General features: G+C 34.7%; 2 pseudogenes; one reads left to right on the top strand and one right to left on the bottom strand.

Moving 5' to 3' along the window:
* Nucleotides 1-568: 568 nt before the first annotated feature.
* On the bottom strand, nucleotides 569-2,524 carry LOC120190604 (annotated as a pseudogene).
* Nucleotides 2,525-9,087: 6,563 nt separating this feature from the next.
* LOC120190724 lies at nucleotides 9,088-13,380 on the top strand (annotated as a pseudogene).
* The last annotated feature ends 367 nt before the right edge of the window (nucleotides 13,381-13,747 follow it).

Raw genomic sequence — 13,747 nt, forward strand, 5'->3', positions numbered from 1 at the left:
GGAATTAATGAAAAACAAGTTGTGCTCTGTATTTGGCTAGAAGCCGAGGTTGGGGGTTGGTGGGATTGAAACATTTGACCCTTTACAATTCCACAGCCGAAGCAATTGAAGTTGAACACCTTAAGGTATGTCAGCACTAATTAACAAGGTCCCCAAAACAGCGAATTGCAGTCAATTTGTTTGAAGAAAAATGTTTCAGGGAAACTCAGAGTTTGATTAGAAACCCTGCTGAAGTTGCTGAGGAAAATTTTAGAATATTGTACATATATAGCTTGTACATGAGTCGTCCATAGATACATAATCTACCGTCAAACCTTATCCTTGGCCGACAGCTTAGGATAAAAATTGTTTCTGCTACAGGGGATGACAGGAAACACACGGCATGTGTTTTTTCAATGCAGAAAACAACACGTTTTTCCCATGGCAAGATGCAATGAATTTAACTACAAACAAATAAATGGAAATTTATATTATTCCACTGTCTCTATGTAGAGAGAATGGGAGGGAAAAAGAACCAAATTCTCAATGTACAGAGTAATTAAAATTTTGGTATATCTGCTTTGGCATCTCTAGTGCTTGGAAGTATACAAACTAGATCCCAGAGTTTTATACAGGTCTGTGTCTGAATAGATAGCTCGAGACCTTGATGGTTTAACCCGACGTCTATGCTTTCGACCTTTTCGACGATGGATTCGACTTTCCTCTTCCTTTTCTTGTTTCTCTGCATCATTCTTTTCCATTTTTACTGCATTGCATTGCTTCTCATATCTTTCTTCAATCTTCTGGACAACTGGCGCCTCGTTGTCCTGAGTTGGGACTACATAAATAAAGGGGCCGATTGGGATGTCAGCTAAGTCAAGGAGAGGCTGTAATGACTTGACCACATTGCGCATAGTTGGTCTAGATTTGGGGTGGTTGCTCAGACACTGATAAGCTAATGCAGCAGCCTTCCTAGCCCCCTCGGTTGAGTATTGTCCTTCAAGTCTCGGGTCCATTATTCCGTGGAGTTTATGAAGGTCCTTCAAAAGAGGCCTTGCCCATTCTACAAGGTTCTTCTCTCGAGCAGGTCGACTCTTGTCCACTGATCGTCTCCCTGTCAGCAGCTCTAGAAGTACTACTCCAAAGCTGAACACATCGCTTATTGTTGTCAGATGCCCTGAAAAACAGAAATCACAAAAGTTCATCAACTATTATGAAATCAAGACTAATATAAGTAGAACTGAGACTATTATGAAATCAAGATTAATACAAGTAGAACTGAGATAAGCTGAACTCTTGTAAGTACCCGTTGATATATTCAGGGGCGGCATAGCCTTCGGTGCCCATGACGCAAGTCGTAACATGAGTTTCTTCTTCTCCTGGACCGTCAGTTGCCAATCCAAAATCAGAGACCTTTGCATTATAAGCCTGGAAATAAAGTAAACCTTATTCATATCAGTTTCTCTTTAATTTTTGTTGATATGATATCAAGGCAAGGCCATTGGATGTATTTTTACCAAGTCTAATAAAATGTTTGAAGTTTTGAAATCTCGATATATGACTGGCTTCTCTTCTTCATGGAGGAAAGCTAGGCCTTTCGCGGTTCCAACAGCAATTTTCAGTCTTGTTAGCCAAGGCAATGGTGGACCATGTCCTGCATTAAAGGCAAGAATTATACAATTAATGGTCAGTTCTGAGAACAATATTTTATTGATTCAAACGTTAAAATGCTGAAGAACAAAACTAACTTTTAAATAGCTGATTTTCCAAGCTACCGCGTTCCATGTATTCATATACCAGAAGCCTGTGTTCATCTTCATAGCAATATCCAATTAGGTTCACCAGGTGGGGGTGCTTTAATTGCCCCAGGAAAATAACTTCAGCCTGTGAGAGAAAATAAAGAAAGAATTACTCGTCACATTGCAACTCAACTTCATCAAGAATAGCGTTGAAATGGTAACATATAAATACTCACCAGCCATTCTCTATGCCCCTGTGTGCCATCCAAATCAAGGACCTTCACAGCAACAGATTGAGCCTTCAAACCAGGCCTGAGATTTTCATCAATGAACCCTTTGTAAACAGGTCCAAACCCCCTCACCTAAAAAATTACTTCTGGAGAACTTGTGAGTTATCATTTCGAGCTCCTTGAGGGTAAACACATGAAGGCTTACAAACGAATTCGACAGATCACTTAGTAACAGTGGAGAGCCACAGCGGCTAATATCAGAGAGTGATACCCTTTGGCTGGAACTTCGTTTGGAAGGATGAACTTTTAGCCCCAAGGATGACACCTGGGGTTTGATGCAATTCGGGAGGAAACTTTTCCATGACAAATACCTTTTGAGCTTCATTTTTTATTGAAAGTGTTTCTTTTTGTGTTAGGTTTCCAGTTGAGTAAGCTCAAAGGAGGTTTAAATAGGCTGAGAAGGAAAGGAAAACAAGAACAATTATAATAATAAATGTGATTGGATCAAAAGATGGATTACCAGACCATAACCAACACCTCTTTTTGATCCCAGAAATCTTAATATCCCTCCCATAGCTCGTTGCATTTAAATAATGAATCCTAGGAATCAAAGTCTCCATACTGACTGGAAAGTGGATTGACTTTGGGCCCTGCAGCCTCAAGACTTGACGAAAATAGCAATGTATTTGCAGAAAGCTATTCGATAGTTCATATTGTTAAAAGGGTTTGGTTTTTTAGTCATATGCATGAATTTAAGGTTCTATGTAGTTTCATAGCTGGTTTCTTGGGGGGCTGTAATCTGAACCGACTGATGATAATTGAGCACAGTAAAGACGTCCTTCCTATATTATAAAAATTATGTTCTATTTTTGCCTGTGTGGGCGTGTGGCTGCCTATTGGCACTTCTCCGCACTTTCCTGTGTCGCTACTCGCTATTGTGGGGTGGGACAGAATATGAAAGCTGCGTTGTTCATAGCCCAAAACTGATTCGTTCTGTCTTTTCACACTAAATCATCTGCTCCATGTACCCTGATCTGTGTAATCTTCTTCTTGCTTATAACCAGGGACTTATAGTTTTGATATATTAAATTAAGATGATGTATCGAAGGTCAGGGAAGACTCTTATTTCCTGCAATTTGTATATAAAATAGAGACATATACGTCGTGATCAACCACCTAATAACCTACCTAAACAGTTGTTTTATATGAAAACAGTCAACAAACAGGTCGTAATTTTGATGTCAAAATCAAAACATGCGGGCGGCTCAAACTAAATAACTGCAGTCACGCAGTGGTATATCTAAAACAAGGCTGATGCTTAAATAACCAGATTATTAGCTGCCTGCTTCTTGCCACCTTGAAGAAGGACGGACCCTTTTGCTTTTAAAGAGGTTGAGACTGCATTTAGCCTTAGATCGTGAAGCTGGTCTCCGGTAAGTTTTTCACCTTCTCCGTCGTTTGTTTCTTAAATTAATGAAGTGGTCAGGTCATAGAAGATATTTTATTCAAGTCCCCCACCATTTTGTCGATGTATGGCCATTGGGCGGTATATATTTCAAACCGATGACTTGACAATGTAAATCGGGACGATCAGTACCACCAGTTCCTCGTATGTTATTATCATGGGTGAGAAAAATCTCCAGACTCTATGTTGTTTCTTCCATTTTTGGTGGAATGTTGAAAATTGAAATGTTCACAACTGCAGGGAATGTGTTGTGTGTAGTATAATTCAAGCACACCAAGCCTTTCGCTATATCACGAGGGGAGACTGAGGCACTAAGCCATTGACTGTGCCTTCTCATTTCTTTAGATTTTTTTTACCTTTTATTAGCTCTTATGTTATTATTCAACAAAAACACATTTAGACTTCAAATGCGTTATTGAATCATTCAATAGATTTTGAAAGTAGTTCGAATGGTTAGGTTGAATAAATATAAATTTAATTATAAATAATAAATATTTTAAATTTTCTTTAGAAATACGAAACTCATCACTATATAATTATATTTATATTAATTTTATAGGCAAAATCAGTAAAATATTAGTGGAGCCAAAATAATTGACAAAATAAAACATCTTAGAATTTATTTTAGGATCTATGACATTTACAACAATGATTTGAAACTCGTCAGTCGGCATGATAAGTTTTAATAAAATATATTTTTTTATTAAAACTTGTCACGGAAACATAACAAGTTTTAAGAAAAAAAATATTTTTTTATTGAAACTCGTCATGTCCACGTGATGAGTTTCAATAAAAAATATATTTTATTGAAACTCATCATACCCATAACGAGTTTCAAAACACTGTAATAAATGTCATGGATCTCAAAATAACTTTCCATCACCGGTATATTTCAATTTTTTTTGCATAAACATTATTGCGTTAATTTTGTCTTTTATATATATATATATAAATTCAAGATATATATGTTTAAAAACTCTCAACCATTTGATAATAAACATTCATATCCTAAAATATATAATATGTGATGTTCGAACCCAAAACTTCAAAAAATAACAATAACTTTTAACAGCTAAGATAGCTTGATTTATAACTTTTCATTCTAACTTCCACCATAATCTTTGAAGGGCGCACTATAGCCTTAATGATTTTGATATATGACAATGGATGCATGACGATTTCGTATGAAGAAAAATGTTAAAAGTTTCTTCATTAAAATAATAACGAAACACACCTGAAAAAGCTCCAATATTCAATGGAAACGAGTTTTATTTTTAAATATTTTTTGTGTTCATTTTAGGACATTTCACATCTAGAGCTTGGTGTATAGCCTGTTTAGTCTGCGGGTTTTGATGGTGTGGGGTTTAAACGGAGAGGTTTAAAAAATTCGTATTTATAAACGGTTTTGAATTTTAAAGCTCGCGGCCCGTTAAATAACAATAATTTTAAATGCTTTAAATGCAATAAAAAAAATGTTGTAACTTGCTACACCTTTAAAAATGATCTAGCAACTTAGAAAAGAAGGTAGCACCGTTAAAATAATAAATAATATTTAAAATTTATTTTAAATAGCCGAAAATGATTATAAAATAATATATTTTTTTATTTTTTTAATCATTAATATATATATATATATATATCGATATAATTACTTAAACTCAAATTAAAAAAAAAACAATATTCACTTATATCACCAAATTGAAAAACAAATAAAACAATAACTACATTATACTTTTATAAAACACGGTTATTCAAGGCTATAATATGAAGACACAGAAGTGTCTGCAAGCAGAAATTCAAACATAAAAATTAAACAAAGTCAAACATTATACAAATCTAATAAGAAAGTTGTAAAGTGGTCCTAATAATTTTATTTTATAGATACTTTAGAGAAAGACTAAAACATAATATGAAAATATAAAATAAAATATTACAATATAAGAGTAAATTTAAAAGATACGGTTATATTAAAATTGATAAAATATAAGTCATTAATTTTTAAAATATATTTATTTTTTAAAAACCTTTAAAAGTTAAAAAAATATGTTTTCAATTTTTTCTTTTACTTTTCTTTCTTATTTTTAATCCAAATATTACGTGTCATGTGATATATTATTAGAATATCACGTGACTTTTTATAATTAAAGAACGAAATGGATAACATACTTCATGAAAAAAAATAAAGGTCAAAATTAAATTAAAAAAATCTTTAAAAACCAAAGTGATAACGATGTAAATTTATAAGACTAAAATATTATATAAATCTTTTAATTTTTATTTTTTAAAATAAAGAATAATTTGATACGTTGTAAATGAAAAAAAAATATGAATTGAAGATTTTGGGCTTAAAATACCCACTTAGGCATTTGCTAAGCTAATAAATTATGAAAATAAGTTGAAAACAATATATGTCAAACAAGATTAAGATTCAAAATCAACATTATATGAGTAGCGTCAGTGACATGTTGTTCTCCCTTGAAGTCTTGGACCGTGGCGGAACTCGATATTATTTTTTGGAGGGGCCATTTAAAGCCATTTAAAATAAATGGTTGTCCCTTGTTCCCATATATAATGGGGTAAGGGAGAGGTAAGATAGTAGGCTGCCCCCAACACCAGGTTGAGAGCAGCTTCCGTAGAAGACCTCCGAATTATGAAATGCCCTCCGTGAGACTCGATCCCACGACCTCAAGGTTAAGAACCTTGTGTCTACCAACTGAGCTGAATAGCTATTTAAAATACATATATAATAATTAAAATATTTATTACCTTCAACTCAAATGAAGTTAAAAATCAAATATTTAATAACTTGAGTGAAATTCTCAATTTAAAGAAGATTGAACAACCAAACATAAAAAAAAGATAAGAAGAATTTGAATTTTGTATCATACAATAAGAAATAATAAAGGAAAATATATTTTCATTCATTTAAAAATAAAATAATAATACAAGAAACTGAATGTTAACTATTTTTAATAACGTTAACTAAATTTTGAAGTAGTAGTTTCCAAAATTTAAAGTAATATGCACATTTTTTTGATAACTAAATTTAATAACATATTATATACACTTTTAAAGGGGTCAACTTAAGAATTTAATATATATAAACATATATCAATAATAAGTTTGTCTAATATGATGAGACATTAGATCCGTTAGTAAGGTCAGAGATTGAAATCCTGATGTTTGCGAATGGAGCAAATTGGGTTGGGAGGGTCGCTCTCACTTCTGCAGTACCCGATATAGATTAATTGATTATAATTTAGATACCAATGATTATACCAAAAATATATTAATAAGTTAGAATGATTAAATTAGGAGTTGTTTGAAAGTTAAGTCATTAATTTAAAAAAAAATTAAACTTCAGTGACCAAATAAGAGTGAAAAGATAGTTGAGTGATGAACGATGCAATTTACCTATTCACCCGTTAAGTTTTTTGAAGTATTAAAATAAAATAAAATTAAACGTTAAGTATGTTTTTAAAAACAATGAAAACTTAGATATTAAACACACCAAAACTAATAGTTTAGACACTAAACGTATAATTTACCTTAGAAAATTGGAGGGCCATGAGCCCTCTAGTCGTTTAGTAATTCCGCCTATGATCTTGAGTTCTTCAAACAATTACGTCTACAAAATGTGTGTATTGTTGATAATTAAAAAATCATAAATATATATTAATTTATAATCCCCTAAAACTAATTAAAAAAACAATAAACTTATATTTACAATGAACTTCCTTTAAATGGAAAATGTTTGCAAGTTTTATAGATGAAGAGCAACCGGCACCCAATGTTGAGATACAATGCATGTAGCCTAATACCAGTTAATTTTAGATTTGTCTACCTTAGGTCAAGCTTAATTCTGGAGGAGCCACTGAGCAGAATTAGATTATATTGTCCAATATTACCCTAGTTATTTGGGTTCATCGCCTTCGTGATTGATCACGATTACTCTTTTAGTATATTACACGGAATGGAGATCAAACACGAGACACCACGTGGACAGCCACGGACACTACCGAATCCCCTTCCTCGTCGGCCAAATAACACGTGCCGGCCGCCTACACTGACGTATGGCGTCGGAAGCTGCAGGTGACTCGCCACGTGCCGCCAACGAACTTGCACAAAGACGGAACTTTGCTTTCGGCGGTTTTAAAAAACAACAAAGGATGTTGTGTGTGGGAAGGTGGGTAGTCCTTATCGTGGACATCAGTTTGTCCCAAAGCCTTATCACAAAATCAGTAAACTCTAGATTTCCTATTATACCCTTTTCTAGAAACTCATTAATTATTAACTTTCTTTGATTAAGTCATATCACTTAAGAACTATATATTAATCCATCAAAATATTTCTGTTAGCTTGGATACAATTAATTGCATATTTTAGACTTATTTCGCACACAAAAAAATTATTCTGTCATTTCTTTATTGAGTTAATGTTTAAAAACAATAACATCTCTCTTATAAATTTAATAAAATCAACAAAAATATGTTAAACCATATGATATCATAACTAATAAATTAAAATTTATACGATTATTATAAATAATATTTTAATTGATTCTAAGCTCTCTTTAAAATACTCAAATAAAACCTAAATAGGTAATTTTAAATAAAAAAGGAATGGACCACCCCAAATTGTTGGTCACGTCCGAAAGCATTGAGAAGTTGTACAATCAATGCTTTGGTGTTTCTTGTAAAGCAATAACACTCGACTTTTGGGTTCCCATGCCATTGTTAACTCCAACATTATCTTTAAAATAGTAATAATTGAATCAACAAATCATGATTATGATTTATAAATTAATATCAAAGAGATAAGAACGGAGTGAAGTGGAAGGATATTATTTTAATGAATTCATATTTTATTTAATATTTGTATAAGAAAAAAAAAGTTTAAAATCAACATCAAAATTAGTACAACCCTTTTACCACTCGAATGTCTTTCTAATTACTTGAAGAGTTATTACTCTATTAATTTATAGCTAACTAAACTCCAGAGTTATCCAAACGAAAAAACAAAGTCGGACACTTGGACGGTTGAACTTAGGGCAGTAAATGAGACCAGACAGATCGTGAGTCATTCGAGATCGATTCTCGAGATCAATTCTAGAGATCGACTCGATCAAGGCTCGATAAATACTCGGATCGAATAAACTCGACTCAAGCTCGACTCGAGTTCTTAACGAGCTGAAACGAGCTATTCGATATTTAACTCGAAAAGCTCGTGAACAGCTCGAAAATATAATATATTAATATTTTATTTTAAAAAATTAATAATAATATTAATATTTATGTTGATTTTTTTTAAAAAAAATACAGTAACATTTTATGTATTTAAGGTTCATGTTCGAGTTTGAAGCTTTAATCAAGTTAAGTTTAAGAATTTTTTTTTCATTTCGAGCCTTTTCGAGCTACTCACGAACTTCAGTTCATGATTTCGAGTTCGAGTCGAGCTTGAAAATTTTAAGCTCGCGAGTTTTCGAGTCGAACTCAGCAATACTCGAGCTCGACTCAGCTCGTTTACACCCCAGTTGAACTTGGCACTTGTCCCGTTCAGTTAATTCGGTTAATTTTCAAGGGTATAACCGTAATTTAACTGTTACTTACCTTGGCCGCAAAGCAATTTTCCATAATAAGAAGCTACAGATGAATTATAACAAACAGAGAAAAGAGGGCCTCAAAGGGAAAAATCGAAGGAGAAGAAACGGAAGCTCTCTCTTTCCAAGCTTTCGATTTCAACAATCTCAAACGTATTTGACTGTTTCGTTTTACAAAAAAAGAAAAAAGAAATTTTGATATTTTCCTGATTTGACTATAAATTTGTAAATGCTGTGGCTTCAGAATTCGATCTCGTCGATCAAATTGCTCATTTTGATTCTTTAGGGTTTCTCTGTATATATAACACACGTATATATATAGATGTACCCTAGAAATAAAGAATTTTCTTTGCCTTATAGTTCTGAATTGAGATACCAATTGTGTATCTTTCATAAATTAATTGGTTTTTGATAGTAGGAAAAGCCCTGCGCTGAGATAATTGTCGGGGTTTCTTTTACCAAATTTCACTGGTTTTTAAGGGGAAAACTGAAATTTATCTTGTCAATGCAGAAATTATTCGGGTCTGGAGAAAATTTCTGGGTTTTATTATTTTCTCGAGAAAATTAGTGGGGTTGTTTGGTGTCTGGGAAATCTTTGTTTCACTGGGATAAAATATTGGGATCCATTTTTTAAAATAAAAAATCATTTCTTTTGTAGTCGATCTGCCTGTACCTGAGCCATGGCAGTTTCAACTATAGCTCTTTATGCGAGTACACCGAGCAGCGTATGCTCCACGCCACACCAGATCAACATCAATTCCTGTGATTTCGACTTGAATTCAAGATCATCATCTTCAACTTCCTCGACAGCGGCTTCCTCTTCATGCCCGAGACCAATGGTCGGCGGTTTATCATGCCTCTTCTCCTCACCTTCGGTAAAATCAAACTTTTCTAGCGGTGGAGAGGATTTAGGGTCTTACAGAGGGGAAGAGTTGAAGGAATTAAGCTGTTCATTTTGTTATTCAACAAGTAAATTCGGTGGTTCTTTGAAACCAATCAGAGCCCCGTATCGGTTTTTCAGGGCCCTGTTTTGTGTAGTAGCAGTAGTCCTCTTATGAGAGCCGTTCGTGAAAAGGATGGAGATGGGAATTTTCAGGCTCGTTTCATAGTGGAACTAATGGATTGTTAAATGGATTCATTAGGCGCGCCTTAGGGTCTTGCATTGATTATGATTCACAGAGTTTTGAGGCGCAAAGTGGTGGTTGTGTTGATGAATTGCCGTTTTCAATGGAGGATAATTTCATGGAGGAAGTGAATTTGGATCCTTGTGTTAAGGAGCTGCTTTTAGGTGCACAAATGAGGCACAAAATCTTTTCTGAAGATTTTGTAGTCAAGGCATTTTATGAAGCGGAGAAGGCGCATAGAGGGCAGGTACAAACAGAGAAATCAAAGTTTATTTTGATCTTGACTTTCTGTTGATTCGGATATTGAAAGGTGACGTAAAATTCTTTGTCTTGTAGATGCGTGCAAGTGGTGATCCTTATTTACAACATTGTGTGGAAACTGCAGTGTTGTTGGCCTTCGTTGGTGCAAACTCCACTATAGTTGCTGCGGGGCTTTTACATGACCATTGATGACTCGTTTTTGAGCTATGATTATATATGTAGGACATTCGATGCCGGAGTTGCTGATTTAGTTTTAGGGGTAAGAAATTCGAATCTTCGATGTGTAATGCGCTACTCGTGTTTATGCTAACCAAAATGATTCTACTGTTACGATTGTTTTGTCTGGCATTGAAAATTTTGGTATATTCAATTAGCAATCTAATGTCTACAAGAATGAAAGACTTTGTGATGGCATATTAATTAATTTTTCATATCATAGGATGTGCATATTATTAATTAGTCAATTACCATATTTGAATGAGCAAATAGCTTTAGCTTTATGTAGGACATTTGGTGCCGGAGTTGCTGATTTAGTTTTAGGGGTAAGAAATTCGAATCTTCGATATGTAATGCGCTACTCGTGTTTATGCTAACCAAAATGATTTTACTGTTAGGATTGTTTTGTCTGGCATTGAAAATTTGGTATATTCAATTAGCAATCTAGTGTCTACAAGAATGAAAGACTTTGTGATGGCGTATTTAATTAATTTTTCATATCATAGCATGTGCATATTAATTAATCAATTACATATTTGAATGAGCAAATAGCTGTAGCTTATGGTTCCCTTCCATGAACGATTGTGTTGGATGTGGTTGTACTGCAGCTCTATTGGATAGTGATTGTTGTATATGTTGTTCTTATTCACTTAACAATTGGACTCTCTCTTTTAGTTTGTGCTTAATTTCCTAGTAAAAATAAAAGCTATCTAGGTCTAAGCATAAGCTTTAGCTTCCCCAATCTAGAGCATCATAGGCAGCATTTTATCTCAGATGATTGGTTAATTTCAAGTTCCTTGTAATTTTCTTGCATATGTTAATCAGCATCTTTTCGACTAAAAATTTGATAGTATAAGCTTTTAATGCCCTATTATGACTTCCACATAGGTCTCCAAGCTTAGTCAACTGAGTAAGCTAGCACGTGAAAATAATACTGCAAGCAAAAATGCTGAAGCAGATAGGATGAACACCATGTCCTAGCCATGGCAGATGCAAGAGCTGTCCTCATTAAATTGGCTGATCGGTTGCACAACATGATGACACTAGATGCTTTGCCTTTGGTTAAGCAGAAGAGGTTGCTAAGGGACCTTGGAAATATTTGCACCTTGGCCAATCGTTTAGGAATCTCTAGTTGGAAGGAGCAACTGGAGAATCTATGTTTCAAGCATCTCAATCCGGATCAGCACAAAAAACTGTCCTCCGGCTTGTGGAGTCGTTTGATGAGGCGATGATTAGTTCTGCTATAGAGAAACTTGAGAGAGCTCTTAGGATAAAGAAATTCCTTACCATGTTCTCTCTGGACGACATAAAAGCTTATATAGCATTTATTCAAAGATGTTGAAGTATGTTATTACTCTTCCAGTAAATTTATCTACCATCTTTATATTCGTATAGGGCTTTAGTCAATTGCTAAGATTGTTTTAATATCTGTTTCGGTATCCAATGCTGATGTGTCATTATAGCAACAATTATTTTCTCATGTGATGCTATTTTGTTTTTGCAGGAAAAAGTTGACCATGGATGAGATCCATGATATATGTGGACTACGTGTTATGTTGAAAATGTCGATGACTGTTACATGGCACTGAAAGTAGTACACCAGCTATGGTCTGAAGTACCTGGAAAGCTGAAGGACTATATAATTCATCCAAATTTAATGGGTATATAATAGCTCATATGCCCTGGTATTGTTCTTTAGGTGGAAGCTACAAATGCAGAAGTCCCTTCTAACACATCTTAATCTGCAGGTATCAGTCCTTACACACAGTAGTGATAGGTGAAGGCACATTTCCATTTGAAGTTCAAATTCGAACGAAGGAGATGCATTTGCAAGCTGAGTTTGGCTTTGCAGCTCATTGGAGATACAAGGAAGCTGACTGTAAGCACTCCTCATTTGTACTTCAGATGGTTGAGTGGGCTCGATGGGTTGTGACTTGGCACTGTGAAACAATGAACAAGGACCGACATTCAATTGGCTATAACGATTCCCTCAAACCTCCCTGCACATTCCCTACGCATTCAGATGAATGCCCATTTTCTTATAAGCCACACTGCAGCGCGATGGCCCAGTATTTGTTATAATGATTGAAAACGAAAAGGTATGCTTCTTAAACGATCATGTTGGCATGGTCATTATGTGCCAAATTCTCAAACGATACCTCTCCAATCAAATGGAAGACAAATGTTAAGTTAATCCGTGTTTTTCAAAGTAAACATGAGAGAAATAACATTCATGCACCATCAACACCTGCATCTATATTTCATGACTGCTGGCTGCTGATGTCGGTGCATTATTTGGATGTTGGTCTAAATGTTATTTCATGAATGCTGCAGATGTCGGTGCAAGAGTTTCCTGCAGACTCAACGATGATGGATTTGCTGGAAAGAGCTGGGCGGGGGAACTCGATATGTTCTCCACTTAGGTTTCCTGTTAAGGAAGAGTTGAGACAAGTCTGAACCACAAGCCCGTGAGCGACCCTACATGCAGGCTGAAGATGGGGATGTGGTGGAGCTAACACCAGCCATTCCTGACAAGTATTTGACTGAGTATAGGGAAGAGATACAACGCATGTATGACGGAGGTGTCCCTGTTTCCACTGCTGGGCCTTCAGCTAGTAGTATGTTGCCTCAAGAACTTGACCCTCTTTTATAAAACCAAAAATGAAAACGAAGAAATAGGGTTTTTCCTTTGTACATAAATGATAAATAATACGCAAAAGTGACATGGTTCTATTATCGGAATCATTTGCTAACTGGTTTCAACAAAGAACATCACAATGATTTCCCAATCTTTGCCTCCATCTATGCAAATTGTACGTTGGATTGTCATAACCCCACAATAGATTTGCTGTTAAAAACATGGATCAGGTGTCCAAGTGTAGAAACATAAAATACGCGTGGGTCGGTGATGTTCAACCTGATGACCATGACTCCTCCATAGTGTGATTAAGTTAATAAATTAACCAGCCTTATCGTGTCCAGAGAAGCAATGGTGCAAAGGCAAAGAATAATAGGATGATCGGTTACTTATTTAGATAGTAGTCGACTCTTTTAACAACACACCAGCTCATCCCTGCTAATATTTGATCCTATCTGCTATTAAAAGATTAAAGTGGGATGCTAAAACTAATCTT

Source organism: Hibiscus syriacus, unplaced genomic scaffold (genome assembly GCF_006381635.1).
Source record: "Hibiscus syriacus cultivar Baekdansim isolate YM2019G1 unplaced genomic scaffold, ASM638163v2 tig00116962_pilon, whole genome shotgun sequence".
In the NCBI taxonomy this organism is placed as follows: Eukaryota; Viridiplantae; Streptophyta; class Magnoliopsida; order Malvales; family Malvaceae; genus Hibiscus; species Hibiscus syriacus.